The 22253-nt window shown below is 45.8% G+C and overlaps 1 protein-coding gene across 3 annotated transcripts in view; it reads left to right on the top strand.

The window, feature by feature from the left end:
* The window catches only part of GRIP2 (glutamate receptor interacting protein 2), a 529887-nt gene that overhangs the window by 338913 nt on the left and 168721 nt on the right, over positions 1–22253 (top strand). The gene's annotated exons all lie outside the window — the stretch shown is intronic.

The following is a 22253-nucleotide window of genomic DNA, read 5'->3' as shown; positions in this document are numbered from 1 at the left end:
GGTGGTCTCTTCCCCCGCCCCTTTTTTTTTTCTTTTTTCCTTCAACAAAATTTTTTCCCAGCGTGTGGGGGTTTTTTTTGGGGGGGGGGGGGAATGTTCGGTATTTTTCTTTCAGCCATCTGACAACCCTCATTGGAAGGCAACATCAGTCAGTGCTTATTAAGTTTGACCGACCTGGGACTATGGTAATTTATAAAGCTGCTCTGTGTGTGTGTTTTCCTTTCTTTCCTTCCTTCTTCCCTCGATGGCTGGCAGGCAGCAATTTCTGAGAGAGAAATCAAACTGATATATATCGGGAAAAGCTGACTTGCAAATTAAGGGCTTTAAAATAGGCAAGTTCTAGGCAAAATTAGCCAACTTCCCAGGAAAATGTCCATGCGCTAGCTGCCTGATAAAAGTTGAGAGAAGTAGTGTATTGGTCGATAGCCAAATGTATCTTGCAGAGGAGCAAATCAGAGCTAGAAACAAATGTTGCTCACTTGCTAGTAAAAAAAAAAAAAAAAAAGAGCCTGATCCAAACTCTGCTGAGATCAGTGGAAGGACTCCTATTGATTTAAAAAAACCTTTGTTTGAGACTTGACTTTGGCTGTGAAATTTTAGGGGAGCTAATTTGTGGAACCGACTGAATGCTGCTGAGTCAGTATGTGTCCTGGAGAAGAACTGTCTCAGCAGTTTCCCGTGTGGATGTGTTCCCATGGCATGGCCCTATCTTGAGAATGCCTCTTGTCCCACAAGAAAAAGGGAAATGCCAATAACCAGCAGATGCAATTATGTGAGAGTGGCATTAATCTCCTCCCATCATAGCTCATGGGATTTGGTCAGCTGGGCCTGTTTAGCAGAGTATAATTCCGATTTTATAGAGAAGGTATGGGGACTTGTCCAATGGTATATGGAAAGATTTGTGGCAGAATAAGGAATTAAACCCGATACCTTCCATGTCTTAGGCTAGTGCTCTAACCACTAATCCAAGGTGGTAGCTGCTGACTTACAGAAACATCAGTTAGGGGCCACACACAAGTGAGCAGCCACCAAAAAAAAACCCACCCCACCCTCACTGATGTGGCTGCTGACAGCGAGAAAAGGACACTCCGCACATTTCCCTTCATACATGGGGGGGCTGTGTCTAGACTAGCCACTTTTTCCGGAAAAGCAGTCGCTTTTCCGGAAAAACTTACCAGGTGTCTACACTGGCCGCTTGAATTTCCGCAAAAGCACTGACTATCTCATGTAAGATTGTCAGTGCTTTTGCGGACATACTATGATGCTCCCATTCGGGCAAAAGTCTTTTTCCAAAAAACTTTTGCGCAAAAGGGCCAGTGTAGAAAGCAGAGATTTGTTTTGCGCAAAAAAGCCCCGATCACGAAAATGGCGATCGGGGCTTTTTTGCGGAAAAGCGCGTCTAGATTGGCAGGATGCCTTTCCGCAAAAAGTGCTTTTAAAAGCATTTCCGGAAAATCATGCCAGTGTAGACGTAGCCCAGAGCTAGTAGGGCCCAGTAGGCGCAGATTCCCCTGTGCTGGGGTAGAGCCATGAGCTTCAGAGGCCAGATCCAGGCAAGCTGGAGACTGCATGCGATTCCCAGGCCTGAGGTAGTCCTCCTCCCCCACCGCACTAGTCCATCTTCCCTTTCATGAAAAGTCCCTGAATCAGTGTGGTTTTCATAAGGCTCCCAATAGTTGAATTTTTTACCTTCAATACTCATTTTTTGGGTTGCATGAGGAGAAGAGTGAGTAAATTTCTAGCCCTCCTGGTTGTGAAAACAGGCTTAACAATGTAATTCCAATGCATCCTAAAGGCTTGGAAGATAAATAAAAGGAACTCAATTTTTTTTAATCTCTTAAACATCTCATAATATTGACGACAATCTCATGACCTTTTTGAGGGCTTGACTCGTGATGTTTTTTGGGGGAACCAGTGTTGTATATCTGTCTTTCAAACATTGTTCTCCCTATCATCTGGCTTTTTCCCCTGAATTATTTCTTTTAGAAAATTGTCCAGCAGCTTGTTTGAACTGGTAGAAAATGGTTTTTACTTCATGTACATGTCTAAAATATATGCTTGTGGGTTTCCTCCTTCCCCTTGCTCTTTGAGTAGCTCCTGTCTTTCTCCAGAACAGCTAAATGATACTGCAGCCTGACTCTGGATGGGAGGGAGGCATTTAAAACAAAAAAATGAATGAATCCTAATCCCCACTATAATAGTGTTAGCCATTTAAAAAGGAATGCTGTAGGTTAAGGCTCTCTAAAATGAAGGCACACGCTGCTCCCTAGTGGATCTTTGAGTACTGCAAGTGAGGCAGGCTTCTGGGAGAAATACCACTCCACTTGCTTTTGTACACTACCAGACGCGGGTCTTTAGTATCAAACTGATTTGCCTAGAGATGTAACTAAAGGAAGAAAGGTGAAGTTTTCTTAGTGTTGGGTGTGGAGGGGAAATACCTTGTAAATAGGACATGCAGGGAGTTTTATTTCTTTATTCTTCAACCAGTTCTTCTTGTCCTTGACTAGACAAGTATCAATTTAAAATAGTGAGGTTTTTAAGTGATTGTGATTTAGTTTCCTGTAACCCAAGAAGAGATGATATTGCTCATGGGGAAAATGTCCTTCAGAGAAGACAGGGGAAGTTGATGGACAGAGGTTAATTTGTCATTGGTTTGTAGAGCAGGTAAGGAGCTTAAAGCTGCAAAACCTGCCGTGGATGCTTCAGAAAAACAGTGAGATGCTGCTCGTTCTAAGTAACAGTTACATTTTCCTTGTTAGCCTTGGATTACTCCCTGACTCTTAGGGGTGTATGCACTTGCAGGGGCCTAAAGGGACTAGGAGGATCTCCCTTAGCAGGGATTCCCATTGCAACAAAAATTCTTTCCGGGAGCCGTATTTCAAGAGGAACAAGAATCATGTCATCCCCACTGTTGGTGAAGTACCTTGCACGAGAGAAACTGGGGACCCCAGGTTTCAGCATTTGCACTTCAGACCTGCTGTGTGTGTGAGACTTCTCGAAGAGAATTAGAGAAGTATCCTCCCCTGGGAATTTTCCATACCAGGCACGTGGACTCAATCTGCATGCCAAAATGAAAAATAAAAGCTCCTGACTAATGACCCGTGATCACCTTTCTGGGGAATTGTAAGTGAATCTGGGGGGGGGGGGGGACGACAAATGCCCCAGTCTTTTGTTTGGGATGGAGCTCAAGCTAAGTGGATTGGTGGCCAATGTTCCCTCTAATATTTTCCATTTGTGTGTGGAATAAATGTTTTGTACACTGAGGCATGTGCAAATGTGCACCACCAGTAGAAACAAACCTAGCGGTGTGGGTGCTCTACTAATCAGCTGAATAGCATTTGAATTTCTCCTTAGTTAGAGCTAAGTGCACAGCTTACAGGGAACACAGTTGGGTGGCATGAGCCTCCTAACACAACACTGCTGCAAAGCAAGAACATAGTAACTGTCTCTCACCTGTCCTGCAAAGAAAAATGAGTTGGGGGGAAGAAAGCTTCTCTTGTGGAAAAAGTGGCATCTCCAACCTGGAACGGAGCTGTGCATACGATTCTGCAGCCAGCTTTGCTGCTAGAGAGAAGGTACAGGCTGGGTAGAGAGTAACAATTACCTTGCTAATCTTTTTCACACTCATGGAAATGCATTAACTCCCTCTCTCCTCCCCCCCCCCCCTTTTTATAGTAGGATAATTAGACCAATAACATTTCCCAGCCTGGTGAGTAGCCTGCTGTGTGGTGCAGAATAGATTATAGCTGACCTTCATAATGCACTTTTGAGGGAAAAGGCCATCCTTCCGCTATGATTTTCTTCTTTAAGGGTTTCTGATAGGTCAGGGAGTTCAGACAATAGATAGGGTCTGCCTAGTGTTTGGATTGCTCCCTTTCTCCAGTTCAGTGACAGTGATTTCATTTTAAGGCCTATTGTATCACAAGAGGGCAGAGTTGTCATACAGCTTCCAAATTCCCTCATGCCCTGGACCTGCTGGCTGTTAATTGGAGCAGGCCTCTGCCATGGCATTGATCACAGCAGGACCAGCCACCACCATCACTGTGTGTTGACAGAAACATGATTGTCTCCTTGTGACTGGCCTTCAGCATGGATATCATCAGTGGGTAACATAAATAAATAAAAATGGTTATATGACCAAAGTTACTAAGGACATTCTTTGAAAGGTCAACTGTGTATCCGCGTAGTTCTCCTGGGCATTTGACTATAGGAACACTGCAAGCAGCATTGTATGAATAGTGATGTTGGACTTGAAAATATAAATTGGTACCTAATTAACAGCTGAACGATAACTTGAATGGCACTGTTAATATTATGCACTGGTAGGCTCACCATTACAATGTGTGTCCTTGACCACATAAGTGGGATAAATAAAACCGACAGTCTGTACTTTGATTTAAAATAGCAGAGGTGTCATACCTAATTAACGTTTCTCATTAGTAGATGCTTGTTGGATTAGCAGCAATAGGACATTTGGAATAGTTCCTTGTCTAAGATATCATGTGATCTACTGCATACAAATTGTTAGGGTGAGTGCTATGGGTATACCTTGGTCATTACAACTTGGTAAATAACTTTAATTGCCTCTCAACTCTGTATTGTTACATTAGCTGGATGGTGTTTATTTTAATATGACTTTGGGAGGTTGTCAGCAAGTGGGGGGGTATTTTTTCCAGGGTAGGGAGACAGTCCATGGCCTGCATTTAATTAATAATTATGCTCCCAAACTAGACATTTTAAAAGTATTTTTAAAATACACATTTTCATTTAAAGGCTGTTCTCAGAGGAAGGCAAGCACCAGAAGGATGTCTTCAACCAAGGGATTGGGTTTTTGTCTTTGCAAAAGGGAGGCTGTGTAGTCTAGTGGATAAGCTGCAGGATGGGGATTTGGGAAACCTAAGTCTTAAGCCTGACACTGCTATTGGCTCTGACGTGTGGATGTGGACAACTCACGGCATTGGTTTCTTCCTCAGTTTTTCCTCACGTTTGGATTTGTCTAGTTAGATTGCAAACTTTTTGGCTGTGTCTACACTGGGCCACTTATTCCGGAAAATCAGCCGCTTTTCCGGAATAAGCTGCGAGCTGTCTATACTGGCCCTTGAATTTCCGGAAAAGCAATGACACTGTACTGTACAAAATCAGCCGCTATTCCGGAAAAACTATTCTGCTCCCGCTCGGGCATAAGTCCTTATTCCGGAACACTGTTCCGGAAAAGGGCCAGTGTAGACAGCCCGGTAGTCTTTTCCGGAAAAAAGCCCCGATCGCGAAAATGACAATCGGGGCTCTTTTCCGGAAAAGCGCGTCTACATTGGCCACAGATGCTTTTCCGGAAAAAGGGCTTTTCCGGAAAAGCAGCCTGCCAATGTAGACGCTCCTTTTCCAGAAAAACTTAAAACGGAATAGTATTCCGTTTTAAGCAGTTCCGGAAATTCATGCCAGTGTAGACACAGCCTTTGGGAGGGAGACAGTCTCACTGTGTTTGTACAATGACTAGCTAACACAGTGGGAGAATTTTGGCTCCTAAGTGCCTAAATCCTTTTGAAATGAGAGATAATCTCCTAAACCTGTTAGGTAGTGCAATGTTGAGTGGTGCCATCCTTAAATACCTTTAAAATTGGGGACTTGGACTGCACACAACTTATAGAAGTATCATTAAAGCAGTACAACCTCCTACTATGGGTACAGTGATAGCTTATTTCTGTATGGGAAGGGGAATAAGGTTATAAGGTACCTCTATATATTGAAACAATGGATTGTGGCTGCAGTTATATCATAGCTATTCTAGCTTTAAAATACCTCTAACAAGATTATGGAGTATACGAATCTGTGCATGGACCACAATTTCTTTAATATTACGCAATAAAACCTGGCAATGGTTCTATATATCTATGTGACTTCCCCCATCACCACTATCACTACCATAGGATGTGGGTTGGCTGTAGACACCTCGATAAGCAGAAAGATCTCAACAGGCAGTGCTGATAATGTACATTGTGCTTAATTAGGCTTCAGCATGTGCAAATTAGACAGTGCTGGATTCCATGAGCCTTGCAGAATACATTATTACTATATGGGAATAAGGAAGGCAGAATCTGTCCCTCTGTAAAGGGGGCTAAAAAGGTGCACGCTTCTTTTCCTTTCTGTTTTACACCATGGATTTCAGGACAGATTTGGTCATATTATACCTTTGGGCTGTGTCTAGACTGGCCAGTTTTTCCGGAAAATCAGCTGCTGTTCCGGAAAAACTTGCCAGCTGTCTACACTGGCCGCTTGAATTTCCGCAAAAGCACTGACTTCCTACTGTAAGAAATCAGCGCTTTTTGTGGAAATACTATGCTGCTCCCGTTCGGGCAAAAGTCCCTTTTGCGCAAAACTTTTGCGCAAAAGGGCCAGTGTAGACAGCTGAGATTTGTTTTCCGCAAAAAAACCCCGATTGCGAAAATGACGATCGGGGCTTTTTTGCGGAAAAGTGCGTCTAGATTGGCCACGGACGCTTTTCCGCAAAAAGTGCTTTGGCGGAAAAGCATCCATGCCAATCTAGACGCTCTGTTCCGAAAATGCTTTTAACAGAAAACTTTTCCGTTAAAACCATTTCTGGAAAATCATGCCAGTCTAGATGTAGCCATGGTGTCATAAGAGCTAAATGATTGGAAAAAAGAGTACTCTTCCCCCAGAGAATGGTAGTGATCAACCCTGCATGGAATCTAAGGGTTGCTCAGGTATAATGTGAAAATGACCCAGAAAGGATATGATATGGGATCTACTACCGTGCCAGCTAAAGGGCATGGTGGAGGGTAGGAATATTGTTTAACTTAAGTGGTATCACTTAACTCAAGGTTTGTTTGTTTTTTTCTTTACAGCTAAAGCACTTGGATCTAGCCCTAACTTTCCAAGAGTACTTTGGTCTGCAGAGTATTGATTTTTGAATAGCCAGGGAACACACTGACTTTCTTATGGGTATGCTGTAGGAGCAGGTTCAATGCAGTGCCATGTAGAAGGAAAAAAATGTAGTGGGAATGGAGGCATGAGGCACGCAGAGCAAATGTGTGGTCCCTATAGCTGAACTTCCAAATACGCACCTGTGCTTAGGTTAAGTTTCTTGAAAGCTTCTTGCAGGATCTTATGCACTGTCTTTTGTAAGAACTTATCAGTAATGTAGTCCCCTCTCTATAACGGTGTTGGGATTGTAACCATTTGCCTAGGCTTTCAAATACAATGAGCTGTCAACAGAAATTCCAGCAGTCTGGGGTCACCATTTGCCCAACTGAAGGGTGAGGGTGCTGGTGGTAGGGCAACTCCATGATGCATAACCTTTTCCCTGTTGCTCACTGAGTCATGTGCTCCTGTGGGAGGAGCCTGGAACTTTCTCAACAGACCAGCCCTGATGTTAGGCTTAGGGTTGCCCACCCTCCAGGATTGACCTGGAGAGTTCAGGAAGTAACGATGATGTCGTGTGATGAAATCTCCAGGAATACAGCCAACCAAAACAAGTCTTGGTAGGCCACGAGGCTTGTAAAGCTGCTGATCGTACAGTGACTCTGAATAATTTGTATAGTGAAGCAAACCCTACATCAATTAGCACAATATCAAACCTACTGCTACTGCGAGCAAACCAGCATGGAAAGTGTAATGGGATATCTTCTTACTGTTCATTAGCCTTCACCTGGGCTGGCCTTAGGGCCACCAGGGTGACTGCTGTGGGCATCTTGATTGGGGGGGAGGGTGCCATGTGACAGCACAACTGCATGCTACCGGCTGGCAGGGGAGCACTGCAAATTCACGGAGGTGGTGCATGAGGGAGGGGCACATTTCTTCCTGCTTTCTCCTGGAGGAAGAAGGCAAAGGGAGGGGCAAGTGGTGACACAGACACTGCTTGATCTCCCCCCTCCTATGTTCCCTTTCGCCCCCTAGGAGGCTCTGTGTGGTGGGGAGAGAGGAGCAACACCAAGCATTCCCTGCATCCTCATCATTTTCCCCACCTGACTGCTGCTCTGGTGCCCTCCCCCTAGGCAGTCCAGGTGGGGAAAGTGACCTGGATGTAGGGAACCCTGATGATCACTCTTTGCTGCGTCCTAAGGGTGAACGGAACGGAGGAGTGAACAGCAGTGCCAGCCGCATCATGTGTCCAAGTGAGTTCCCCAATGTGGTTGCAGAAAGGAGCACAGTGCATGAGTCAGGGTGAAGGGGGTACTGGGCAGGCCAAAGGGTGGTAAGCTATGTATAACACACAAGCTAAACATAATATGCTAAAGAAACTGGTTACATGTAATATCTCAAGCTAAAAGTTGTTCTAATAATCTTCACAGACCAGAAAACTTTCTAGCCTGGGCCCAGTTCCTTCCCCCAGTTCAGTCGTAGGGTTACCATCTCTGAACTTAAAAAAAAAAAAAAAAAAAAAAAAAAGACACTCCTTCTCAGGAGTGTATCTGTATCAGTATCTACCAACTCACGTTGTATTAATGTATATACTAGAACACACATCAATACAATGTGAGCTGGTAGATATAGATACACTCCCTCTCAAGAATCTACCAGCTCACGTTGTATTAATGTATATACTAGAACACACATCAATACAATGTGAGCTGGTAGATATAGATACACTCCCTCTCAAGAATCTACCAGCTCACATTGTATTAATGTGTATTCTAGTATATATGTAACCCTTCTACCAGGACAAGTTAATTGCAGCAAGGGCCGGGTTCAATATCTAGGGGTCTCCTCCTAACAACATAATACAACACCGGCTCGAGCCCCCACCCAGTGACCTGGGAAATCTTACACACACCCCTGGGTGCCTCAAAGAGGCAACTCTTCCCATCTCGCAAGCACAGAGCCTTGGTATAGCAGCAAATCTTTAATAACACAAGGTAACCAACATCAGCATTGAAGTGGGAAAACACCACAACTCAGATTCATAAACCAGACATGAGCAAAGACCCAGACACAAAGTCCAAGGTCCCCAAAAGTCTCTGCCCCGGGTCAGTGCCACCCCAGGGTTCAAAAGTTCACCTGGCAGGGTTTTACCATCCCAACCTGGGTGCAATGGAAGGGGCAGGGGTTGATACACCTTACGTGGTCCACCGGCGGCTCTGCCTCTCCATAGGTTTCTGCTGCCGCCGTTGACGCAAATCACTCTGCCACACTCCACCTGCTGTCCTGTGAGCTGCTCCAGCCATCCCATGGAGCAATGTCTGCTCCGCCAGACCGCCTCAGTCCACGCTCCCCAGCCACCAGCTGGTAGGTCCTACAGCTACTCCACCGGCCATCTGTCAGTCATCCCCACCAGCTGCTCACCTACATCCACCAGTTGCCCCCACAAACTGCTCTGCTAGCCGTCCACGATCTGCTCTGCTAGTAGCTCAGCAACAGTGATTTCAGCTCACAGTAGAAGAGCCTCAATGCAAGTGCACCGTTGGCCCACAGTGAAGCCAGCAAGAGAGGAAGAGGTGCAATTGGTGTGTTTTAGGCCCTCAAACAGGGCCCCCACCACCAGTTACAAAGACCTATCCCCAGCCTCCCTGTCTGACTAGGTTTGGAACCTATGCCCCTTGTCTAGCAAGAGCTACTTAGTTTATGGCGAAACAGTTCCACTATTTGATTCATATAATCAGGGTAACAACACTTTATCCTCCCTGCCTCAATAACAGAGAAACTTGAGATCCCACAGTGGCCAAAGTAACCATTTGGCTGCTGAGAGCACATACATAGGGTGGGCGTGCCTATGCAAATGGATCAGCCCCTGAAGTCTTTTTGCATCACTTGTCACAGTTCACCCCAGATGTCAGGGTAGGGGTTATCCTGACCCTGCTTACGTATACATTAATACAACGTGAGCTGGTAGATACTGATACAGATACACTCCCTCTCAGGCCTCATCCTCCCTGACTGGACTGACCTCGTTATCTCTAGCCTTACTCTTGATTGGAACTCTTTTCTTATGCCTGTGTATTTATACCTGCCTCTGGAATTTCCACTACATGCATCTGACAAAGTGGGTCTTTGCCCACGAAAGCTTATGCTCCAATAACTCTGTTAGTTTATAAGGTGCCACAGGACTTCTCGTTGCTCTTGCAGGGGAGAACTGATGACCTGATAGGGCTGAGGAGAGTCTTTGCCAGGCCCTGGAGGCAGCTGGTTCTGCGCTTTATAGAAGGGGCAGGGCCTCGGATGGAAGGGACAAGGCTGGGGGTTAACTTCCCCCAGTCACCCTTTTAGTACCACCAAACCCACAGGGGGTGTGGTGCTGGGAGCTCTGGCAGTGATTTTTAAAGGGCCCAGGGCCCTAGATGCTGCTGAGATGGCAGCAGCCAAGAACCCCAGGGCCTTTTAAATCATCCATCCCTGGGGCAGATTTCCTCTTTGCTTCCCCCACGTTTAGTTGGCCGCCCTGCACCCTGGATTACCTCTCTCTCTACCCTTATCTAGGTTTTACAAAGGTGGGAATCCTTTGTGTTCAATCTGAACTTCTCTCTCCCCCTGGTCTTGCGGGAAAATACAGCATATAAAATGGATCCTGGCATTGGGTGATGCAGTCTCATGCTTTCACAAGGCCCCTGTATCCATACTTCATGGGCTGATCCACACATCCGCATGAAAGTTAAGCTTTGTTGTCGCTTGCCAATGAGTGTGATCAGTGGAAGTGACCAAAAGCAGCAAATATGCAATTGCAGATACAAAGTTCAATATTCTGAACTGTATCTACAAAAAAGATACATGCATACAAATGGGATAATCCTATTCAGTAAATTACAACCTTTCCAAAGATGTTACAAGAGCCATCTTGAACAAAGTGTGTCAAAGCTATGACATTCAAATAATAAACATTCTCATAAAACATAGACTATTATGGAACAATTCAATCTCATTCTTCAAACTTGGAATTTAAACCTTTATTGAAGCTGCTTGCTAAACTTCAAATGTAGCTATTTGGGTTTTCTTTGCTGAGACTTTTTTCTGTTTCTTCTGTTGGCTTTTCTCTGACCCATCACACTTATGTATCCGATTCTCCAATTGTGATAATATTGAGTCTGAGATGAGGTTGAAAACCTTGCATTCAAAAAATTTGTCAGGGTCTGGTGATCTTTAGTCCTCTATACGTTCACCTAATACCACTTTCTTCTTTTGACATCTTTTATCTTTCAGTTGTGCTTGGATATTCCTCCTCTTGAGTCCTGTGACACCAAGCTTTCTTACATGTCAGAAGACTATAATTCCATTAATGTATCTCAAGGGCCACCACATAAACTGGCAGCCATTTGAATGTCAAGATATGACTGTTGCAACTCTTTGCTCACAATGTTAATTTTTGAGTCCTGACTTATTTCTGTTGCAAAAGTGTACTGAGTAATCTAACCTCAGCAACAAATTTGTAAGCAACTGATATGATTTGGGTAACCTCATGTAATTTTAACAGGACTCCTTTTTAGTTCCAGGCCAATGGCATGAAATCCAGTCAGTGAAAAATGGATTCATTTTACAAAAGTCAACCTGATTGAAGTTAACAATACTGTTTGCAATAAATATCCTCTAACAATATAAAGACTGTATATATAAATACCACAGTCCAAATAACAGCGGTAATTATGATTCTGCTGTGGAAAGGGACTAAAATTAGTTATTCTGTATGGTTTTAGTAAGATTTTCAGATAACCATGCTAAAACTAATCTAGCTGTCAATCTGCCAAAACAGGTCTCTAGTGTGTCTCTGCTAATCAGGCATAATGCATGCACTAACATTCAGATTCTTCTTCTAATGAGGTGACAGTGGCTGTATCTTGCCATTAACCTTCTTGCCTTGTAGTAATTATTCAGTTTCTGATCAATCAGCTGCTCACATATTAGAGTGAGAGCTATATTTGCCACTGAATCAGTGGGAAAGGAGGAATATATGATTGGTTGTATTTGTGGTGGTGTGTGTTTTGTTTTATAAAGCTGAAGTTTAAACCCATGTTGGCAAATGTATGGGGAAGGTAAAATTTTCAAGGGTGGAGGGTAAAATTTTCAAGAGCACCAGTGTCCCACTGAAAGCCATTGGGATGTAGACTCTGTTGTGAAAATTGGGTCTGCTCATTTATCTGCCGGATGAAATTGCACTGACTTGTCTCTGCTGAACTCACAAAGTGTCGCAGTCTACAACAATCAGTTCAATCTACAACTGCTCCTCTGGGGGCTACCCCAGGCTCTCTGCTCATGGCTGCATCCAGCATTGAGCTTTGCACCCAGAGTCCAGTCAGATGCCATGTTCCTGCCCGGGCACCAGAGCTAGTCTTAGAGGCCTGACATCCTGAATACTCCCCCCAGGTTTCCCTGGTTATTCCGACTCCTTTTTTTTTTTCCTCGACAAATTTTACCCAGTGGTTGGTTTGTTGGTTTTTTGTTTTTTTGTTTTTTTTTTTGTTTGGTTGGTTGGTTTTTTTGCTTGACACATTTTTGTCTGGTATTTTTTTTTTGAAACCATCTGGCAACCCTATGGGCGAGCCAGGCAGTTGCCTGGGGCTGCCAATGGGTTAGGACTGGCCCTGCTGGCCAGTCAGACTTCCAGCAGTAATAACTGCACCCACTGACAGAATAAGGGCAGTGTGGATGTAAACCACTGCAGAAATTACTGTGGTGGCCTTAAGTTGACCTAACAAAGGCCCTCTTACATTTATAGGGTCTCCCCGACTTGCCAGTCTAATCTTCACTTTATTTCTTCTTTCCTATCTCTTTTTTTGCCTTCTTTCTAATAAGATTCTGGTTTAACTAACCAAGTGCTGCCAGCTTGTGACTAGAGAGACCGCTACAGGTAATCCCCAAACAGCCTGCTGCTGGTACAAGTTTGTAAAGTTTTGGATTGTCTGCTAAGACTGTGCGCTGCATCTGTATTTTTCCAGCAGTGAGGTTGCAAACGAAAAACACCAGAGGTAAAAAGCTGCATTTTCATTCTCTTGATGGTTTTGTCTTACCTCTTTAGTACGGGTCTGTCTCTTTCTCCCCCCCCCCCCCCCCCCCCCCGGCCAATAGTTTTAACCCATTTTAACTAACACTTTCTATCTCTTCCCTTCTCCCCCCCCTCCCCCCCACACACACAAAGGACAGCTATTACCGTCTTTAATACCAGCTAAGAGACTGTCAAACAAGGGTTTCTTCCTTCTAAAGCCTCTCTCCCAGCTAAAGGGCACAAGTGAGGTTAAAGGCAAATTTTACTTAATACTTCAATTGTTTTTCTCCTTTTTCTGTATGCTTAATAAAAGGTTAAAAGAATTTTAATGGAGTGTTTGCCATGGTACTAAGCAGTCTGTGGTCTCTGTATACCAAACCCCAAATGTTAACACTGTTTAATGTTAGACAGCAACAGGGTCATGGCTCACACTTACCATGCTGATCCCATGTATTCATGTCAATGGCTTCTGAGTCACCTACACATTCTAGGCAAAAAGGATTCAGAGTAAGATTTTCTAAAGGTGCTGCAGATGCAATGTGAAACCTCTCTAATTAAAGTTAACATACTGCAATTTGCAGTATGGGAAATTCAAGAAACTGTAGCAGTTATCTGGGGAGTGTGTTTACATGTCGGCAACAAACATGCTTTAAGCCTCTCCCTAGACCTTGCAATTTCACGAACATAGGTGTTAGAGACATCTACCCCATATAGCAGTTGCTCTTGTATTATCTAGCCCTCTGCCTGTGAGATCTGGTGACTTAATCTTCCTCAATTGGCACAACTAGAAATCAATTGATGAATAAATCATTTAAAGCAGTACCTTGTTCTGTACCTTGTTGGCTCTAAACTCCCGTTGTCCACAATAACTGATAGGCCCTGCAGCCATGGAGGGAGGGAGAGAGAGGCAAAACGTGGTGTTGACTTTAGATGTTGAGAGCAAGGGATGGCAAAATTGCCCCCTTATCAGGTGGGCCTGGAAACTAGGCCTCCATTTTTTTTTGTCACCAGTGAAAATAATTAGTAGTTTTTTGCCAAGTGGTATGTATTTGTGCTGAGAGAAACCCTATCAGATCATCACAGGAGGCCATAATTCCATATATTGTTTGGTTTTGTTAAAAACCCATCCTAGAAAAAGATTTGAGGTACTTCAGAGGCCTGCAAGGGGTGTTACATTGCAGCCATGTCCTGTTGAATGTAGTGTATTTGCAGTCCTTAGCATGACTGAAGGGAGGTCCTGACTTGTCCCTTTCATAGGATGACTTAGGGAGACAGTTCAGTAACACTAGCCACAACAGTTCAGTTAATCAGAGAAATGAGGGCAATTTTGAGGAGCTAAAAGTGTGTGTGTCTGTGTGTGAGACAACACTGTGATAGCACAAACAAGTTAGCTTAGCAACACAATTGAAAAGCCCCATCAAGATACAGGTTCATCTGAAGCTGCTTCAGCCTAAATGTCCCCTGAAGCAAAAGCAACATCCTCAAGAAATGAATATGTGAGAATATTCTAATAATAGAATTCTGCTTTTCTATAGCATGGGTCCTGATGAAATCATGTGACATTTATTGCTGGGATAGACAAAGCACCAGTAAATATAAAAGGGGGCTCAATTCTGCCTTAGTGTCACAGGATGACTGGCCCTTTGGTGAGAGATGAGTCTCAATCCATTGATGATGAGCTTAATTTATCTCCCCAGATGTCATATCCCTGTACCAGATTAGGAATGGGCACAGAACTTGTTTATATACATCAGATGTGTTTGTGGTAAGAGTCTTCTGTGCTCTGTCCGGTTTAGCTAGGGTTCATTTAAACAAGTGACTGAACGCTATAACTCTGCTCAGCATTTCATTACATCTCTCCGTTTAAGTTCTACATTCTTACAATTTATATTATTTACACTATCACGCGGTCTTTGAAGTTTGGTACTTATCAATCTGTTAAGTGTCTATGGCTGGTCTGCTAATTACATGACCGGACTATATAACAACTTGCTCATCTGGCTGTACGTTCGTTGCCATGACTGGCTGTGGTCAGTTCGGAGTCCTTGTTTTGTTCTTCATCTGTGATCAGTGTAAATCAGGGGTGGCCAACCCGTTCCAGACAAAGAGTCACAATAACGGTGGAGACAGTGTGAAGAGCCGGGACAAAGATGTTGAGCAAAAAAAAAAAAAACACCCCCGTGCTGGGGGAAAATAGGTGCTGGTATACCATCCCACGGCTGCTTGTTAACTTTTCCCCAGGTTTTCGCAGCCCTGCCCCCTTTTTCCCTCAACAACTTTGCTCCGGGTCTTCATGCTGTCTCCACTGCTATTGTGGCTCTCAAAAAAAGCACTGGGAAGGGGTGAGAAGTGCAAGCTCTGGGAGGGAATTTGGGTGCAGGAGGAAGTAGAGAAGAGGATGCTGGCTCAGGGAGGGGGCTCCAGGCAGGAGAGTGTTGGGGTCAGGTGGAGGGTTGGGGTGTTGAGCAAGCCCCAGGCTTCTGGCTGTGAGGGTGCAGGAGTTTGGGCTGGAGTATATGGGGGCAGGGAGGCTGGGAGTATGATGGGCTCAGGACACAGATTTGCAGTATGTGGATGGTACAGGAGTGTTGTGGCAGAAGACAGGGGATGTTGGGGTGCAGGAGTTTGGGGATGTGAGAGGCTCAGGACAGGGGGTTCCAGTGTACGATAGGCTCAGATTTAGGGTCGGCGGAGGGGTGTGTGTGTGTGTGTGTGTGTGTGTGCAGGAGTGTTATGATGCTGCTGCCAGATGGGGCCCTGGCCCCAATTGGGGGCTTATTGGCCAGGCTTCACTTTTAAATATTGTCAAACATGCAATGTTTCAGTGTTGTCTTTATTTATGAGGGGTGGGAAACCTGTTTTGAATCAGGAGTCTCTGACCCACGGAAAAGTCAATTGGGACCACACAAGTCAGATGCAAAAAACCAACCACTCCAAAACCCCCCCAAGCCTCACTAATGTGGCCCCAACAGTGCTGGTGGGGGAAGTGGACAGGGCGCTGGGGTAGGGTGCTGGAGCAGGGTGCTCGTGGGGGGGATCTGGCCAGGAGAAGGGGACCGAGAGAGCTGAGACAGCTGGAGCCAGTACCTGGGGATCCTGGGTTTCAGGAAGCACGCAGGCTGCTCTTCCCCTTCCCTAAACAGCTGGTGCGCTTTCTGAAATGCCCGGTCTGTCGCTCCGCCAGGGACTTCCTTCCCCCCTGGTGGGTGGGTGGGTGGGTGGGTGGGTGTGTGTGTGTGTGTGTGTGTGTGTGTGAGAGAGAGAGAGTGTCCCAGGACTGCATGCCAGCTCCAACTTCGCTTCCTGAGAAGTTGGAGCTGGCATGCAGTCCTAGGATTCCTACTCCCTCCCCTCCTGCGCAGGCAGGCAGCAGGGGGAAAAGTCCCCAGTGGTGTGACAAACCCGGCATTTCAGGAAATGTGTCAGCTGTTTGGGTTAAAGCAGGTTTCTTTTCCCTTCCCCTAGTCCCCCTCCCCTTCCCCAAAGCCAGGCACACACCTTCCCCCAACCCAATCCCCCCCCCCCCCAACCTAATTCTCAGGTCTGGGAGCCGCTGCCGCTACAGCCACACGTCTCCCTCTAGGCGCTGGGGCATGTGTGCTGAGCGGCCGACTTTGAGCATGAGCTGGCTCCCCTCCCCTTCTCCAGAGCCAGGCATCTTCCCTTCCCTCCCCACCACCCCCACCCCGCGCCAACCTTATGCCTGGGTCCTGGGTAGCCGCAGCCAGCTGCTAGCATGTGCAGGCTGGGACACTGTGTGTGACCTGGCCTGCACATGCAGGATATGAAGCAGTATACTGAGGGCTGTGAGCAGAACGGCGTGGGCCGTGAGTGTGCATGTGGCCATGAGAGCCGCTGACTTCAGCGGTTCCGGGTTCTGTCCCGGTTCCATCAGGAGCGCAATTTTTTTCTTTGCGAGCCGCATGAGGCTTGCGAGCCTCGGGTTGGCTATGCCTAGTGTAAATGAATCCAGTCTATACACCTATTCTCACATCCCTCCACACTTTCCCGGCACACTCTTCTTTTTCAATCTGTGTATTGTTTTTCAGCTTCTTGTAAATGAGAGAACAAAATGCAATGGCATTTCACCCTACACCACCTAAGCCATAAGAACGGCCACAGTGGATCAGACCAGGACCGGCCCGAGCCATTCGTGTGACCCAGGAGCGCGGCGCATGCACGGGCACCCGGCACATGCGTGGCCCTGCCCCGGGGCACCGGTGTATGTGCAGCCCCATCCCCGCCCAGTCCTGCAGCCTTGCTTGGCATCCCCTACAATGGGGCACCCCGGGCAGTAGCCCAGTCGGCCCATAGCTTGGGCTGGCTCTGGGTCAGACTAAGGGTCCGTCTAGCCCAGTGTCCTGTCTGCCGACAGCGGCCAATACCAGATGCCCCAGAGGGAGGGAACACAAACAGGGAATTATCACGTAATCCCTCTCCTGTCATCCATTTCCAGACAAATAGAGTCTAGGGACACCATTCCTTCCCATCTTGGCTAATAGCCATTGATAGACCTAACCTCCATGAATCTATCTAGCTCTTTTTTGAACCCTGTTGAAGTCCTAGCCTTCACCATATCCTCTGGCAAGGAGTTCCACAGGGTTGACTGTGCTGAGTGAAGGAAAAACTTCCTTTTGTTTGTTTTAAACCTGCTGCCCAGAGCTGTTTGCATCCCTGTTGTGAGTTTATGCATATCATAGTACTTAAGAACTGGAGTTGTTGAGATTAATATATATATATTTTTTAAGGCAATTATTAGTTTGCCTCTGTAGGGAGGTGGAGTGGCCACCCACTGACCTGGAGGGGGAATTGCCCCTCTGTCAGCCTTCTTGGGGCAGAACCTGGGCCCAGCCAATCACCTGACCAGAAGCCAATGCTCATGCACACTGCTGTGCCTGCTCCTGCTTTGCATCTACCATTATCCCTGCCTTTAACCCCTTCTTGATTGCTATCCTGCTTGCTCCCATTCCGGTCCTCCAGTGTGACCCTTGGTTCTGGCTCCTGACTGCAGACTCAGACTTGACTCTGCTGTCCCCAGTGTGGCTCTGGGCTACTGACACCCACTCTGACCACTTGGCTAGACTGTCTCATTCCAGTTGGGTAGCAGTAGCTGTGGGTAGGACAAAATCTTTCTTCAATTGTAGCTGCTGTGGAAGGGTTTTTAATCTGCTAACCCAAAAACCAGCCTGTCTCTGGTATTTTCATGCTTTGCATTTCTAAATTCACAGTTGCCAGCAAGTCTATACAGAGCTGCTATAAAACATTCAGTGCTTTCCCCTGGTTCTTGAATTCACTCGTGAAAACATGCTCTTTCATAAATCACATTTCCCTGGGGTATAAAGTATGCATCAAATATAGTCAGAACCTTTTCGTAGTCATTTTTGACTGTCTTCAGTAAAGTCAAAGGATTTAAAGAGAGAGTCTGCTGTCTTCCCCATAGCATACATTACAGAAGATACCTGGAGATCATCTGTTTTTTGGAGTTTGTTTGCAATGTTGAGATCTTGCAAAATATTGCTTGGAGTCTGTCCGTTGCCCATTGGTCAAAGCTGAAGGTCTCCGAGGCATTGAAGAATGGAATGTTGATAAGATGCTGCACCTTTTGTTCCTTCTGTTTCCAGCCTTTGTTGCTATTTTCCTTCTATTTCTGTTTAGTTTATTCATGAACTGGTCATAAAGCTTGCTGATACACACACTAATGCTGTCATATATGACTGAGGTTTGCTTAAATAAGGTATTTTATACATAGTGCTACTTAATGGATGCACAGTATAATACCGTTCCATTGCACAGAGCGGAGAGAATGAAGATTCTATGACCAGTGAGTCAGGTGACCTGAACAGGCTCCAAGGTGAGTGGTGGACCATGCCTGCAGACACAGCAAAGTGTATTAAGGTTCCTGTGCTACAGGACCTGAAGTCAGTGTCATGGAGAGATGTTAGTGAAAGGGCATGTAGAGCAGTTCAAACTTCTAACAACAAGTTCTGGGAGGGCAGGAAGACAGATCTCAGGGAGAAGGATTTATGCCTAGCCTGAGATTGGAGTGGTAAAGATTTAATTTTTGGGGGTTTTTATGTTAATAAACCAGGCCCTAAAAAGGCAGTGGTGAACACAAGCCTTTGTGGAATTACTGGGGAGTTTGAGAAGGGGAAACTGAGGCAGGGTGCTGCAGAGTCATGCTTGTCCAGTAGAATGTGCTACTCAGCAGGGATCCCGTTACAAGATAAGAACATAATGTGTCCATTCCATCTCCTAGTTTGATCCACTAGAATCATAGCACCTGCAGAGCTCTGGTCTCAGCTTCCCAACAGTTAAGATGGGCATGGTTAGATCTGGACTGATTTTGGCCTATCCCTTCTGAAAGGAGAAGGTGGCAATGACTGATATTTCTCTTACAGCACTGTGATCCACATGTTTGCCAGTACCTTCTGCCAGCAATGATCTGGCACTGCACTGAACAGAATATGTGATCAAAACTACATGTGGTGTGTTAGATTGTTTTAGAATTCCACCTACAACTAATCCTGTAAGTGGGGATTTCCCACACACAGCAGAGAGGCATGAAAATGCAAATGTGCTGTGGTCCACAAATGCCATTTGTGTAGCGTATTTGGGTGGGGGAGGGAGATGCTAAGAGACATTGGCTCATAAGGGGATGCCAGCCCGTGTTACTTGGTTAAATAAATATAGTAATTCTGTTGAGGTAGTGCCTAAAGGCCACAGAGTGCCCCATCACTGATGTACTGTAAACTCCAAACCTCGGTTTGTGTTGTAAGCGAGATTCCCTTAATAGAAAGGGGTTACTTTAACTCCCTCATCTATTAAATGGGCTTGGTTTTTTCCTTTTAAACTGAGCTGAGAGAACTCTTTGATCTTATAATTGGATATACCACAGTTTTCTGTGTGCCCCTGACTGAGGAATGAGCCTACATTTTATGTTCTACCCTTAAAACAATACTTCAGTCAGACGCACTATGCTGTTACTTGACTTTGTATATGCTAACAAATCCATGGCCACAGAGGACTTCACAGTCATTGCATACAGAAGACTACAGAGCCTCCACACTGCATAGCAACAGCAAAGGTAGAACTCTGATCCTCCTCCTCCAGAGACCCAGGGTCTTACAGCGTTAGCTGAAAAAGATTGAACAAAGTGGGCCTTAAGATGCCAATGATTCCATCCAGGAGGAGAGAGTCTTGTAAAAATACCCATTTAGTAATTTGGTGGCTTGTCTGTCATAAATAGTCACCTCCTCCACTGCCACAGTGACTAATCTGAAAGACACTGAGTTAGATACCTTTCCCCAGGGGCAGCACTTGCACGTTAAGGTGTGAATGGCCTGTGTGAGATTTCCAACCGGCCTGCCAAGCGGGTGGATCCGGCCCTTGGAGGCCTTGCTGCTCCACAGGCCAATTAAGGCCTGGGGGTGGGGGAGCGCCTGAAGCCTTCTCCGCTCTGCCCCCACTCTGTGAGCAGCGTGCGGCGCTTCAAAGCACTTCACGCCCTGCCAGGAGCATGTGGCTCTTCGAAGCATTGTGCACTGCTCACAGGGCAGGGGGCAGGGAGAGCGGAGGAGGCTTTGTGCGCTCCCCATGCCAATCGGGGTCTGGAGGCAGGGGTGCTACATGAAGTTTCCTTCGCCCTGCCCCAGCCCTCCGAGGAGCCTGTGGCACTTCAAAGTGCCTTCCCATGCTCCCCCGCCCCCAGGCTCTGATTGGCCTGGGGATGGGGGAGCGTGCCAAGCCTCTTCCAGGGTATGGGTGCCTAGGAGGGTCTAGGGGTAGGGTAGCTACACTCCCTTCCCGTTTGGACCCCGCCCCTTCTGGGGTGGCCCTGGGCTACTTAAACAATTTTTGAACTGGCCCCCAGGCAAAAATGATTGCCCACTCCTGTTAATGTATGGTGTATGCTTCATACCAGGGAAGGGTGGAGCTCCAAATGGGGAACCGATCAAATTCTCAAAAGTCCTGAAGGTTTTTCTCTCACTGGTGACAAGATGTTTTATGTTCTTGCATCTGTAAGCACAGAAAAGTGTTTGCTATCTCAGGGTTTCATTTTTGGTGTTGGTAACATTGGTTTCAAATAACTTCTTCTTGTTCTTTCTTCCAGAACCCTAGTTGGATTTGAAATGCCAAGGGTCCTGTTGTAAATCTTTTGGGTGCTGGTAGTTCAACCAAGGTTGCTGATCAATCCACAGAAGTCCTAGAGCAAGCTGGACTCCATAAACTCAGTGGGAATTGTAGGTGCTTGGCATCTCCTAGAAAAAACAGGCACCAGTTCTGTTGCTCTATTTCAGGGGGGCCTGAGGGAGAGGAGGGTTTTCTAGGAGATATAGTATGAAAACTATTTCTCTTCAATAGACATCTTGTCTTTTCTTGGTGCCTGACAAGCTCACACAAGCTGTGTGTGTGCTCAGATGAAAGGGGCTAATAATATATGATGTTTTTGTTTTCTGATGAGAACAAGCATGAATTATGTACTTAGCTTTCTTTTTTAAGATAGCCAGTTAAAGACAAACCAATCTGTTTTTTAAAGTGGATTCTGCTCTCCATCTCTGGGAGAACTCCTTGTCTTTTTTGGCTGTCTATAGGGGTAGTATCTACTCTGCTTCCAGTCTCACTACAGCCATGCTCAGTGAGTGACCTTGTGGACTCTTGTTGCTGTTCCCAGAATTCTTACTGATTAAGAGAGATCTTAATTCTAGGAGCAGCAGCAGTTCAAAAGACTAGACCCGGTGAGTCATCTCTCAACCTGGATGGAAATTCCTCCTTTGAAAGACTTGCAAAATTGCCCTGAGTTCAGTGCCTAAAACCAGCTGAATTTCTCGTGTGTGTTGGCCTTTAAAATGAAAGTTTAATGCTTTTCTCTGTCTATCCTGGTAATTTGGCTCCTTGGAGCACGTAGAAAGGTGAAGGCCTTCTCCTTGCTGTCCTTATGTACTCTCTCCTCTGTAATCAGACTCAATTGTTTCCTAAATTTAGCTGAATAAGAGAAGTGAGAGTTGTCTCCCTCCCCCTTTTTAAGTGGGGGAGGGGGTCTAGAAAGAGCTGCATAGCATTCGTAAATGGCAGCATGATGGGGACCCAGGAGAAAACGACTCTGCAATTAGTAAATCTCTCCTATTGTGACAGCTCTATTATTAAACTGTCATAAATGTGAGGCTATTAATCTGCTCTCGCCTCAATCCCCACATGTTCTTTCCTTGCCCACTCCTGATTTTAACATAGAAACTACTTTCGCACCATACTTCCGGAGGTAGGGGAGGGGGAAGGATTGTACAGGGGGATTTTTTCAGAAGCTGAGATACATGAATACAAGGGGAACGGAGGG

Source organism: Pelodiscus sinensis, chromosome 11, assembly GCF_052426305.1.
Source record: "Pelodiscus sinensis isolate ZL-2025 chromosome 11, ASM5242630v1, whole genome shotgun sequence".
Classification (NCBI taxonomy): Eukaryota; Metazoa; Chordata; order Testudines; family Trionychidae; genus Pelodiscus; species Pelodiscus sinensis.
This window is presented reverse-complemented; position numbering and strand designations above follow the sequence as displayed.